We start from the raw sequence: 13,824 nt of genomic DNA on the forward strand, positions 1-13,824 counted from the left end.
CTTGCCTATTTGCTTGTTTCCGTTGAGTCAACAATGATTTGGCGTACTGGTAAATCAATTTCGATTGGAAGATCTACTCCCCAAACTTCCATGAACATTGACAATGGGAACATTGGAAGTCCAGAAGAGCTTTCTCTTCCCAATAGAAAGGGATCGGCCATGGTAAAGTCAATTGACCAAATGGTAAAGAGAAAGGCTAAGTCAGATATAGTCCAGTATACCATTCCCAAAAGGTCCATATGTTCCTATTGCCAAGAGAAGGGGCATTGGTTGCGAAGCTGCTCTATTTACCTGAAAGATTATAAGGATGGTAAAGTCAAAAAGTTTGACTCTACTTTAGGTAAGTCCAATATCTAACTCTATTAAGTTCCTATTTAGAGACTCTTAATACATGATGTAATGTAATTACATTTTGATGTTTTGGATAATCGAAGAAAAGAAAGGAAACTTAAAGGAAGAATAAGTTGATTCTGATCGCGAAAAGATGGATTTCGATCGCATGGTTCGGTGATCAGAATTTTGAGTTGTTGCTTAAGAGTTCTGATAGATTGCTTAGGAATAGATAACAACATAGTTTTCATTTGTAATTGCATTGTAAGAAAAAGTTTTTCCGCAGTTTAATAAATAAAGAAAAACTATTTTTATGTTACCTTATTTTAAGTTTCCTTACAATGGCATTTGTGAAAATTGTTGTTTATATGTTTCCATTGATAGCAATATTGGAAAATGTATTTATAGTTGTATATCTTGTATGGCTAGATATACCAGTTCACTATAAACAATGCTCTGATACCAATCTGTCACACCCCCGGACCAGACGGCGGAAACCTCCGGAGGCGGGTGACTTCATTGTGCAGTATCATAACAATTGAATATAAATGAAACAGAGCAATCCAAACATCATACATTGAGATAAAAAAACTTACATTGTTTACATATTGTATTTGTCCTTCGAATTACACAAAAGAGACATAAGCAGAAAAATCCAAACTACCCTTGTTACCTGCTTACTAGATCCCTGAGAATACAAGTCGTTGTGAAAAGCGTCAACTAAAAAGTTGGTGAGTTCATAAGCATTTTTGAATAAAATCATTTACACTTGTTTAGAATCGTTCTCATTGTACGTTCAGAAAATCCAATATTTTCTATGAAATCGTTTGAAGTCTTGCCTTGAAAATCATGGATATATGTGTGTGCATGTCATTACTTTTGTTCATCCTTATAAGGAGTGATTTTGAAAAGTAATGTAATTTGTAAAAGCGAGCTGTGTACGAGAATAGTTCTTTTGAATAGTAATAGTCAACCGTTTCCAGAAAAATCCCTTATTTTCAAAAAGAGAATATGGTTGAAAATCTTGTTCCTCTTATCGAGTAAAATTGAGTGTGCGTTCTAGTTTATCGTTATCGAAATCGTAGAAATCGTTTTCTCCAGAAAATCCTATATTTTCTGCTATAAAATATTCGTAAGTTCTAGTTCCAACTATTTATATGTGTGGGTTAGTTTATTGTTTTCAAAATCGTTTACAAACGTTTTCCATAGAGTCCTACGCTTTTTAATTTGTAAAATAGCAGTATTACGACTCTATACTTGTTAGAGAAAGAATCAACATGACAATTGTGGACATTCTACGCGATGAAAAAGGACAGTAAACACAACAAATGCGGACCATCACTTATAATGTATAGAACGGTCAACACAACGTGCTAAAATTTATTTATGAGGTTTTTCCTTACATAAATTTCTAGATGACATAACATATTCTACTGAGTCGTTATAACCATACTAATCTGACGGAGTGCCCGTTTTGGCGTTTCTCCGGCGCCCTAGTTTTGGAAAAGACATTTGTCATACTAGACTGGCTTGTCTAGCTGTAGCGAACAACGAAGGTGCGGGGTGTCAACCCCGTATAGATCTATACACAAATTCCCGCACTCCCTCCAGGAGACTCTGGCTATAACTCCTTACAGGACTTTAGACATACACTAATATTTTTTTATTTAGGTACTATTGTGATTTGTCTGACTAGAATATTAACAACCTTTTGAGCAATCGTTAGAGATCCATTATTTGTTAGATAAATAATGAAATTCGTAGTCATTGAATAGAAGTATCGTTCTCGTTCCATATCCTTGATTGTGCTCGTTAACTGGGCGCTCGTGTTCGTTCCTTTTCGTTTATTGAAAAATAAGCCATTTTAATCAAGAGAAAAAGTGTCAAGTTATAATTTGTATAAATTTATAACTGCAGGTTATGACACCCATTTTCTGTTTTATGACATATAGAACATTACTTATGTTCTTGGAGGTTTTACGACAGCAATTTATGACATGCAAATATTTTTGTCATGAAAACTCTATTTTCGTATATTTTCCTTGATAAAATTATTTATATTAAATATGTATAAATAATCACAAATAGTTGGTTAATCTGATAAAAAGTCATGAGTAGGACATAACATTCCAAGATAACCCTTGTATTTATGTTTGGCCAAAAATGATCTATAATATTAATATTTCCATACTTTAATCATTTTCCAAAATATTTTGTCCAACAACTTATTTCAGCAAATATTAAAATAAATCCTTATAGTTGTTGTTATAAAAATTTTGTGACTTATACTTGGTAACATACTGGTTCTTGATTCCAAACGTCATTTGTGAGATATAATCCAAACTCTTGAGGCTTAACCAAAATCTCGAGTTTTTGGACTATTTAAAGGGTTTTCATACTTAAGCACATGTAAGATGGCATGCATACACGAAAAGCAAATAGATCATGATTTACACAAGACTTTGACTTGTACTCTCCCCCAAAAACAATAGAAATCTCGAAAAAGTAGGGGTATGAAGCTCACCTGGAGTTGGTTGAGGAGTTGTTTGGAGTGATGGAGTGGAGATTCCAAGCCTAAACTTTGGCTTAGATGAGGAACTTCCCTGGGAGGGATGTTTTCCTAAAGGTGATTATCTCATATTATTATGAATAAAATTAAATGGATTCATCTTAAAAATTATAAAATATTAGATGAGTGGGGAACTTACTTCAAAAATTTCCAGGAAGAAGTTGAGAACTTTTCCTTCAGCAAGATCCTTGTTCTTGCCTTGGAGATGAGTTTTGAGGGGAAATGGGAAAAGTGAGAGAAAATGTGAAGTCTAAACCCCTTTACTGTCGTGCCTTGAGGAGTTAAGAAAAACACGAGTTTGGTGGGATTCCCGACGTCAAAATACCTTAAAATGATGAAAAGGTCCGAAAATGACAAAAATCCGGAGTGAATGGGTGAAATCTGGTGCCACAGCATGAATTCTGAAGCTCCTCTTAGCATTCCGGAGCTATATCCCAAATTATGGAGGGGAGGATTAGGGCTGCGAAGGTATGAAGTGGGTGGCAGGGAGGTTCCGGAGGCGTTGGACGAGTTCCGAAGGAAGTTCTCAAGTTCCGGAGTCAGGTGCGAAACTGGCCGGTCCGGACCGAGGTGCGAGATGGACTAGGCAATTCCGAAGTCAGGCTTAAGCGAAGTCATTCCGGAGCTTACTCCTTCCGGAGTTAACCTTCCGGAGCAGTGAGGAGTTCCGAAGCATGCTGAATTCCGACGTGAGAACCTTCTTAGCTCCTTAGAATGTATCCGGCCAAGAGGGTTCAGGAGCAAGAGGGTTTCCGGGCTAAGAGGGTTCCGGACCAAGAAGAGTCCGGACCAAGAGGGTTCCGGACCAAGAGGGTTCTGACCAAGAGGTTCAGGACCAAGAGGGTTCCAGACCAAGAGGGTCCTTTTGGATTTTCTCCTCCGGTTTTGAGCTGTTTTCGACTGAGGAAGGTACGTAGAGAGATTTAGGAGAGATTCCACATACTTGGAGAGATTTGGGAGAGATTTCATATACTTGGAGAGATTTGGGAGAGATTCCACATACTAGGAGAGATTTGGGAGAGATTTCACATACTTGGAGAGATTTCACATATGGGAGAGATTTGGGAGAGATTCCACATACTTGGAGACGTTTGGGAGAGATTTCACATACTTGGAGAGATTTGGGAGAGATTTCATATACTTGGAGAGAATTGGGAAAGATTTCACATACTTGGAGAGATTTGGGAGAGGTTTCACATACTTGGAGAGATTTGCACTCTATCTTTCCATGGTCCATTAGGAACCATAAAGTACACTTTTAATGTGTTAGCACAAGTCTCATAATAGTTATTGCTTACATGTGGACGGAATTTCCTAGCGAAAATGCTAGTTGTGACATCATCCCCCCGTTAGAGGGAATTTCGTCCCGAAATGTTTTCGATGATGGGGTCCTGAGTATGAGAATAGGTGAAGGTACTTTTGATTTATCTGGTCTTCGTGTTCCCAAGTGAATTCTGGCTCACGTCTAGCGTTCTCTTGAACCTTCACAATCGGGATGCGGCTTTGTTTTGTGTACTTAACCTTCCCGTTCATTGACTTGATAGGCTGATCAATGATTAGTAGGTTCTAGTTCCCTTTGGTCTTGTTTAATGGAACCGGGAGGGTTTTGTCCGATAGATACCTCCTAGGTTTGACACATGGAATACAGGGTGTACGTCACTAAACTCGGAGGGTAGTTGGAGTTCGTAGGCTGCCGGGCCGATTCGTGCAAGGATTTCGAATGATCAGATGCATCGGGGATTTAGTTTACCTTTCCCTTCAGCTTGAGTCATTTTTCCCCGAGGGGAGTTCTTAAATAATACCCTAATTCCCTACTTGGGATTTCAAGGTTTTAAGATGTTATCAGCATAGTTCTTTTGTCGGTGTTACTATGGTTGGGGTCGTGCTTGGGTTTGGACTATCCTTTCCACGGTTTATCGAATAATCTCGGTCTAGTGAGTGTGCTATTAGGCGTTTGTCATCTTGCCGGCTGGGTATCTCCCACCTCAGTCCAACAGAGGATGATCTGCACCTCCAGCCACACAGTGCCTCGAAGGGTGCAACTCTTATGCTCGAGTGGTAGTTGTTGTTATATGAATACTCGATTAGAGGCAGGTGGGTATCCCAAACCTTGTCAATTTCCATTACACATGCTTCTCTTCGGGATGTGGGTTCTTGTTTACCTTGACCTCGACAGGTGGAATTTCTAGAGTTTCGGTGGTCTGACACTTATGAGCGCTGAGCACATGGAATATGAAATGTCCAAAACTAGTTCCTTATGTTAATCGGAGACTATGGGTTATCGGGCCCTTTCTTGGTGAGGCCTTTTGAATGGTCTTCTGGTGTCCTAGAAATAGGGTTTTCTGCGCCCTAAGGGTTGGTACTATGGTCACCAAGGTTGAGTTTGTGTGATGTAGTTGACCTTGTGAGTCTTAGATTATCTTGGGAGTTTTCTTCCTATAGTTTTCCCGAGCTAATGGTAGGTCGGCCTCTGCCAGTCCTCGTTGTTGGTTGAACATGTCTCCGATTCGAGGGTAGGGAGTATCGATCCTTGAGGATGGGTTTGTTTGGCTTATTCGTAGTCGGTGGTGCCTATGGTAGTTTCATCTTTCTTTCTTATTAGCTAGATAGGTGCTTCCTGCGGTCAGGGACTGGGTCTGATGTTTCCTTTATCTACTATGCTGATCTCATGATCAGACACTATCTGTTCGTGTGACCGTGGTAAGTGGTATCGAATGTTTGGTTGTCGGGGTGTTTCTAGGGGTCGAGGTGATTCTATCCCTGTTTACCACTCGGTAAAGGTTTCCAAGGGAATCCTTGGGAATCTCTGGAGAAAGGTTGGAAGCCTTTCGGATTCTATTGATGCCTTTTGTTTCTTGATTTTCCCTCTTTGTTGGGGCTAGGGAAAAGTGTGTGGTATTTCTTACACCAGGACTTAGGTGTCTGGTTGCTAGGGATTTGTCGTTACCGGCTGAAAGAGTTTCGTCACCCGGTGGAGTAGGACGAAAGTCTATTTGTAGTGCTCGGGGTTTGTAAGGTGAGGATCAAGTCTGTCCGTGCCAATTGATGACATTGGACTCCTTGTTGTTACATCGATTTGAGGAGTATTGGTTGCCAGGAACGACAGGGTGTTCTATGTTCATGCTCTTATTGTTGCTAGTTTTGTTTTCGTTGTTACCATTGGGTCTATCTTATTTCTGCTTGTTAGGTGTTCCAATGTTCGTGTTTTTATCGTTGCTAGTTTCGTTTTCGTTGTTACCATTGGGTCTATCTCGTTTCTGCTTGTTAGGTGTTCTAGTGTTCGTGTTCTTATCGTTGCTAGTTTCGTTTTCGTTGTTACCATTGGGTCTACCTCGTTTCTGCTTTTTAGGTGTTCTATTGTTCGTGTTCTTATCATTTCTAGTTTCGTTTTCGTTGTTACCATTAGGTCTATCTCATTTCTGCTTGTTAGGTGTTCTGGCGACACGAGGGTGCTGCTATAAGGCAAGGGAATTCGTAATCCGAATTCTACCAGGTCCTTCCACTATAGATGGATGTGACCTAACCGTACATACTTAGGATCTTTAGAGATGGTTGACTGTGGGGTTCTGTCCTAATCGCTATTCAGCCCAGGGACAGAAAGTAAGGCGGAATCGCACGTTCTTAGTTTGCGGAATCCTAACCATATGTGTTACTAACGTTCATATGGGACCATCATGGTCCATTCGTAAGGATCCCTATCTTCCCGTGATTTACAGGATTTCCTTTAACGAGAAAATAGTTTTTGGATTATGTTTTTAATTGACAAAAACTTTTTGTGATAATTCGATGCTTAAGTTTATCGTGGAACGTACCAAAAGCTGTGGTAGGGTTCCTTGTCATCAACTCCTGTCTAGTCGTCGACTCCTTCGTTAGTCATCTCTGTTGGACAATCTCTCTTGAGATGTCCTGTTGCACCGCACTTGTGGCAAACTGAACTTACTCCTGGGTTGCGGTTTGGGGCAACGCATGGGGCGGAGTCCTACAGTAGCGAGAGGTGTGCCCCATCTTGTTGCACCTTTTGCAACGAAATGTCTGGCAGACTCCCCAATGATGGTATTTGCACTTGTTGCAGGGTGGATTGTTCCCAAGGTATGATTGTCTCGATGGGGGAGGAGTAGGGTTAGTGGGGGTAGGGACTGATTCCACTTGTTGTCTTTTAGTAGGCCTCTGAGTCGAACTGCCTCCTTTTTCATTTCCAAACTTTCGTTTCTTGAGCTTAGGTTTAGGTTTTAGGGTGCATGGGCGAGTTTTCCTTCGTTGGTTTTCCTGGTTATTGTTAGGATTGAATTTACCGATACTGTTTCTATTTTCGTTCATGCTGTTGGCATTGAAGTATGCCATGACAGCTGCCACGGCAGCTGTTACAGTGGCTTGGAATGTGGTGGAGTCTATTTGTAGGACCGGTGCATCGTCAGGGTACTGGTTATCTCCATGGTAAGACATGACCCTGTTGCACACGAAAAGTGAGCTCGTAAGTACTTGTAGCTAGTTTCAAGGGAGTTTACTCGTATAATCGTGTCAACCTACATCCCCATGATGCAGTTATGATAGAGAGTGGAAACATATATTGCATGATGTTAAGTCTGTCAAAATAGCACATAATTAGCAATGTCGTTAACGAACTTGGTTGTATGGATTCTTGGAGGGCGTACTCCGCGTGGTTTACTACTACTGGTTACGATTAAAGGCATTATGAACCTAAGGCGAGTAGTGAGGTAATCCTCTTTTGGCGCACAAAGTGCTTGGCCATTTTACTTATACTATGAGTGCCCTTTTTGTGTTCCTTATACTGCTAAGGCCGTCCTGGCCTTGATTTCAATGAGTTGTGGTCTCCAAATGACCATTTCCTCGTTCGAGGAGTGTAGATGGTCTGCATAGTTTTCTGGTTCTACTTGTAGGTTTCGCAAGGCATTTGGAATGGTGTTCTTGTTACTTGTGGGGTATCGGATTTACATCGTTGCACACTGGGCCTTGCTTACGGTCTCCATTACTCCATGACAGAGAGTTGGGAGCCGAGAGTCAATTCGGGTTACTCGTGGCCCATACGGAGGTGATGCTTGATTCGTGAGGGTGTTGGCTATCGGAGTTCGGTGCACGTCGATTATGGATCGGGGTGTCCTTCGTGAAGGTGCGCCCTAAATTGGATAGGAGCCAATTTATTAACTTGTTTTTGCGTGGGTATCGTTTGGTTTCTAGGTATGTCTATTCCAGGAGTACCTATATGGGGTATTTATGTATCTGGGAAGAGAAAGGTGAAAGGCTCTTCTGCCAATAGGAATAAGCTTGCTATGAGTTCCCTCGGCGCTTTCATCCTTGTCTGGCCCTTAGTCGAAATTCTCCCTTTCACGATTCATCTCTTGGTATTCCTTGGGATTCACTTCTGGGTTTTTCCTCATGGACTTCTTCTGGTCTCTCCTTGCCCCACCCATAATTTACCATGACAGGGTAGTAGAAGTCTTGGCGAGGAATTTCAACTACGTTGTTTGTGCGAGAATCGAGGTACGAGATGTACGGGGAAAGTTTAGGTATAGGAGGGGTTTATAGTATCCTAAAATACTCTTATAGTATTTTAAACTTGATGTTCGATTCTAGTATTCTATTGTACTCATAGTTGGTAGGTTTTAGGTTTGTTGCAACACCACCATCACTCCCAAGAACATGTTGGTCATATTTCAAATAAATATAGTTGATCAGGCTATATTTATCCCAGATATGATTACATACTGCCTAGGTTTGACTGTAGCGTTCAACCCTTAGTTACTTTTGTTTTCCTCTCGTTATGATACTGTGTTAGAAGATATGTATACTTTTATAAAATACTTATCTTTTTCAAGTATACTTTTAAGCAGAGTGTGTTTTAGTCCCATTGTATTTATAGTTGTATATCTTGTATGGCTAGATATACCGGTTCACTATAAACAATGCTCTGATACCAATCTGTCACACCCCCGGACCAGACGGCGGAAACCTCCGGAGGCGGGTGACTTCATTGTGCAGTATCATAACAATTGAATATAAATGAAACAGAGCAATCCAAACATCATACATTGAGATAACAAACTTACATTGTTTACATATTGTATTTGTCCTTCGAATTACACAAAAGAGACATAAGCAGAAAAATCCAAACTACCCTTGTTACCTGCTTACTAGATCCCTGAGAATACAAGTCGTTTTGAAAAGCGTCAACTAAAAAGTTGGTGAGTTCATAAGCATTTTTGCGTAAAATCATTTACACTTGTTTATAATCATTCTCATTGTACTTTCAGAAAATCTGATATTTTCTATGAAATCGTTTGAAGTCTTGCCTTGAAAATCATGGATATATGTGTGTGCATGTCATTACTTTTGTTCATCCTTATAAGGAGTGATTTTGAAAAGTAGTGTAATTTGTCAAAGCGAGCTGTGTACGAGAAAAGTTCTTTTGAATAGTAATAGTCAACCGTTTCCAGAAAAATCCCTTATTTTCAAAAGGAGAATATGGTTGAAAATCTTGTTCCTCTTATCGAGTAAAATTGAGTGTGCGTTCTAGTTTATCGTTATTGAAATTGTAGAAATCGTTTTCTCCAGAAAATCCTATATTTTCTGCTATAAAATATTCGTAAGTTCTAGTTCCAACTATGTATATGTGTGGGTTAGTTTATTGTTTTCAAAATCGTTTACAAATGTTTTCCATAGAGTCCTACGCTTTTTAATTTGTAAAATAGCAGTATTACGACTCTATACTTGTTAGGAGAAAGAATCAACATGGCAATTGTGGACATTCTACGTGATGAAAAAGGACAGTCAACGCAACAAATGCGGACCATCACTTATCATGTATAGGACGGTCAACACAACGTGCCAAAATTTATTTATGAGGTTTTTCCTTACATAAATTTCTAGATGACATAACATATTCTAGTGATTCGTTATAACCATACTAATCTGACGGAGTGCCCATTTTGGCGTTTCTCAGGCGCCGTAGTTTTGGAAAAGACATTTGTCACCCTAGACTGGCCTGTCTAGCTGTAGCGAACAACGAAGGTGCGGGGTGTCAACCCCGTATAGATCTATACACAAATTCTCGCTCTCCCTCCAGGAGACTCTGGTATAACTCTTTACAGGACTTTAGACGTACACTAATATTTTTATATTTAGGTACTATTGAGATTTGTCTGACTAGAATATTAACAACCTTTTGAGCAATCGTTAGGGATCCATTATTTGTTAGATAAATAATGAAATCCGTACTCATTGAATAGAAGTATCGTTCTTGTTCCATATCGTTGATTGTGCTCGTTAACTGGGTGCTCGTGTTCGTTCCTTTTCGTTTATTGAAAAATAAGCCATTTTAGTCGAGAGAAAAAGTGTCAAGTTATAATTTGTATAAATTTATAACTGCAGGTTATGACACGCATTTTCTGTTTTATGACATATAGAACATTACTTATGTTCTTGGAGGTTTTACGACAGCAGTTTATGACATGCAAATATTTTTGTCATGAACACTCTGTTTTCGTATATTTTCCTTGATAAAATTATTTATATTAAATATGTATAAATAATCACAAAAATGATCTAACATTCCAAGATAACCCTTGTATTTATGTTTGGCCAAAAATGATCTAAAATATTAATATTTACATACTTTAATCATTTTCCAAATTATTTTGTCCAACAACTTGTTTAAGCAAATATTAAAATAAATTCTTATAGTTGTTGTTATAAAAATTTTGTGACTTATACTTGGTAACATACTAGTTCTTGATTCCAAACGTGATTTGTGAGATATAATCCAAACTCTTGAGGTTTAACCAAAATCTCGAGTTTTTGGACTATTTAAAGGGTTTTCATACTTAAGCACATGTAAGATGGCATGCATACACGAAAAGCAAATAGATCATGATTTACACAAGACTTTGACTTGTACTCTCCCCCAAAAACAATAGAAATCTCGAAAAAGTAGGGGTATGAAGCTCACCTGGAGTTGGTTGAGGAGTTGTTTGGAGTGATGGAGTGGAGATTCCAAGCCTAAACTTTGGCTCAGATGAGGAACTTCCCTGGGAGGGATGTTTTCCTAAAGGTGATTATCACATATTATTATGAATAAAATAATATGGATGCATCTTGAAAATTATAAAATATTAGATGAGTGGGGAACTTACTTTAAAATTTCCAGGAAGAAGTTGAGAACTTTTCCTTCAGCAAGATCCTTGTTCTTGCCTTGGAGATGAGTTTTGAGGGGAAATGGGAAAAGTGAGAGAAAATGTGAAGTCTAAACCCCTTTACTGTCGTTTCCTTGAGGAGTATAAGAAAAAGGGAGAGAATCTTTGGTGCATGGGGATCTGGTGGTCCATGCATTGTTATTTGGTGGGTAAAGCATTGAATACTGCGACTTGCATGGGGAAATGGAAGATTACATCCAATCACAAGGTCTAACCTCCTTGTCCTTATCTTGATTTGGGATAGGATCTTCCTAAATCCTAAACTTTTATTTTATGTAAGTATGATTTAAATAATTAAATTTGGCATAAAATAGAGGTTTTAGGGGTCTCAGTTAAGAAAAACACGAGTTTGGTGGGATTCCCGACGTCAAAATACCCTAAAATGAAGAAAAGGTCCGAAAATGACAAAAATCCGGAGTGAAGGGGTGAAATTCGGTGCCACAACACGAATTCCGAAGCTCCTCTTAGCATTCCGGAACTATATCCCAAATTTCGGAGGGGAGGATTAGGGTTGCGAGGGTCCGAAGTGGGTGGCAGGGAAGTTCCAGAGGCGTTGGACGAGTTCCGAAGGAAGTTCTCAAGTTCCGGAGTCAGGTGCGAAATTGGTCGGTCCGGACCGAGGTGCGAGATGGACTAGGCAATTCCGAAGTCAGGCTTAAGCGAAGTCATTCCGGAGCTTACTCCTTCCGGATTTAACCTTCCGGAGCAGTGAGGAGTTCCGAAGCATGCTGAATTCCGACGTGAGAACCTTCTTAGCTCCTTAGAAGGTATGGATCAGGAGCAAGAGGGTTTCCGGACTCAGAGGGTTCCGGACCAAGAAGAGTCCGGACCAAGAGGGTTCCGGACCAAGAGGGTTCCGGACCAAGAGGGTTCCGTCCAACAGGTTCAGGACCAAGAGGGTTCCAGACCAAGAGGATTCCGGACCAAGTGGGTCCTTTTGGATTTTCTCCTCCGGTTTTGGGCTGTTTTCGACTGAGGAAGGTACGTAGAGAGATTTGGGAGAGATTCCACATACTTGGAGAGATTTCACATACTTGGAGAGATTTCACATATGGGAGAGATTTCACATATGGGAGAGATTTGGGAGAGATTCCACATACATGGAGAGATTTGGGAGAGATTTCACATACTTGGAGAGATTTCACATATGGGAGATATTTGGGAGAGATTCCACATACTTGGAGAGGTTTGGGAGAGATTTCACATACTTGGAGAAATTTGGGAGAGATTTCACATACTTGGAGAGAATTGGGAGAGATTTCACATACTTGGAGAGATTTGGGAGAGGTTTCACATACTTGGAGAGATTTGCACACTATCTTTCCATGGTCCATTAGAAACCATAAAGTATACTTTTAATGTGTTAGCGCAAGTCTCATAATAGTTATTGCTTACATGAGGACGGAATTTCCTAGCCAAAATGCTAGTTGTGACAATTGTAAATTGAGTGACATATCTTAAGGAAGGTTTATAACACTCATCAAATGTAGAGTAAAATGTTTCTACTCTTGTACATTTGAAATTGGTAAGTTGTGATGTTTTGGATAAAACAAAGACCAACTATGGCTAATTGTGTGAAGTGTTTATCTTGATAAGTAACGGACATAACTCTTGAATATTTATTTGTCAAGTAATGTCTCTTGAAAAAAGAGAGTCTTATATGTCAAGAGGTCAGTGGGAGTCTTAAAGATCTTGAAAAGTTTCAAGAACTAATCAAGAGTAAACCAATTGTTTAGTCACTAGCACACGACTTGAGGTTTGTAACCTATCGTGTTGACATATTCTTGTTTCTGTGCCCATTCCAGTTAAAGTTGACTATGCATGTGAGTTCTATGAGTTCTCAGTTGTTTTCATAACAGCCTAGGAGGAAATGGTAGGCCCTTGTGCTGCCAGGTGGCAAGAAATTAAGATTGAACAAGTTCAGTCCATATGAGTTTGGATTTGTCACTAACCTTACCTTGTGATTATGGTTGTGACAGATTCACATGGATAGGAACACGTACACCATAAAAAATCTAAGTGTCATAAGGTTTCTCTCCAATTCATGAAAATTATTATGAGGAAACGCTTTCACTAAGTAGATTTTAACGATATAGCAAATGTGATATTTGCATTCTCAAATTCGATTATGATTACGGCATCCCTCTTCATAGTTCGAATTGTGAGAAATGGAAAAAGTTCTAAACAGTTGAGACTTATTATTGTAAGTTCTAAAATTGTTTAGACACACATGTGAGCTATCTAAGAAAATGTGTATGAATTTGAGAAGCCTAGATAAAGTTTTATCGAAGCATCGTGTATCAGAAATCTGAACTTTGGTAAGAAAGTCAATAAGTATTGATTTCAAGAAGTCCAACTGATTTCTGGGTACATATCAAAGCTAGTGGGAGCATAAGTGTTATGCTATTAAAAAAAAAGTGTTATGCTAGTGGGAGCATAATCGTCATGGTAAGTGTTGCAAGTTAGCAATGTTAATTATAGAAAACAAAAGTTTCAATTTGTAAAGTTGCAGAGTTTGAAAAGTTGTTTTGCTATAATTAAGGGAGAGAAATTTATACGTCATTTCAATTCTAAAAGCTTAGATTGAGTTTTAATCAAATTTTTTCAAGGACATATATGAATGTTATGTTGATAAAGATTTGACATAAGGAAATTCTATATATATGGAAATGTTAATTGCGTTCTCAAAATTCGATTATGATTACGGCATCCCTCTTC

This window comes from Lactuca virosa, chromosome 9, assembly GCF_052849685.1.
Source record: "Lactuca virosa cultivar CGN04683 chromosome 9, Lactuca_virosa_CGN04683_v6, whole genome shotgun sequence".
Taxonomy (NCBI): Eukaryota; Viridiplantae; Streptophyta; class Magnoliopsida; order Asterales; family Asteraceae; genus Lactuca; species Lactuca virosa.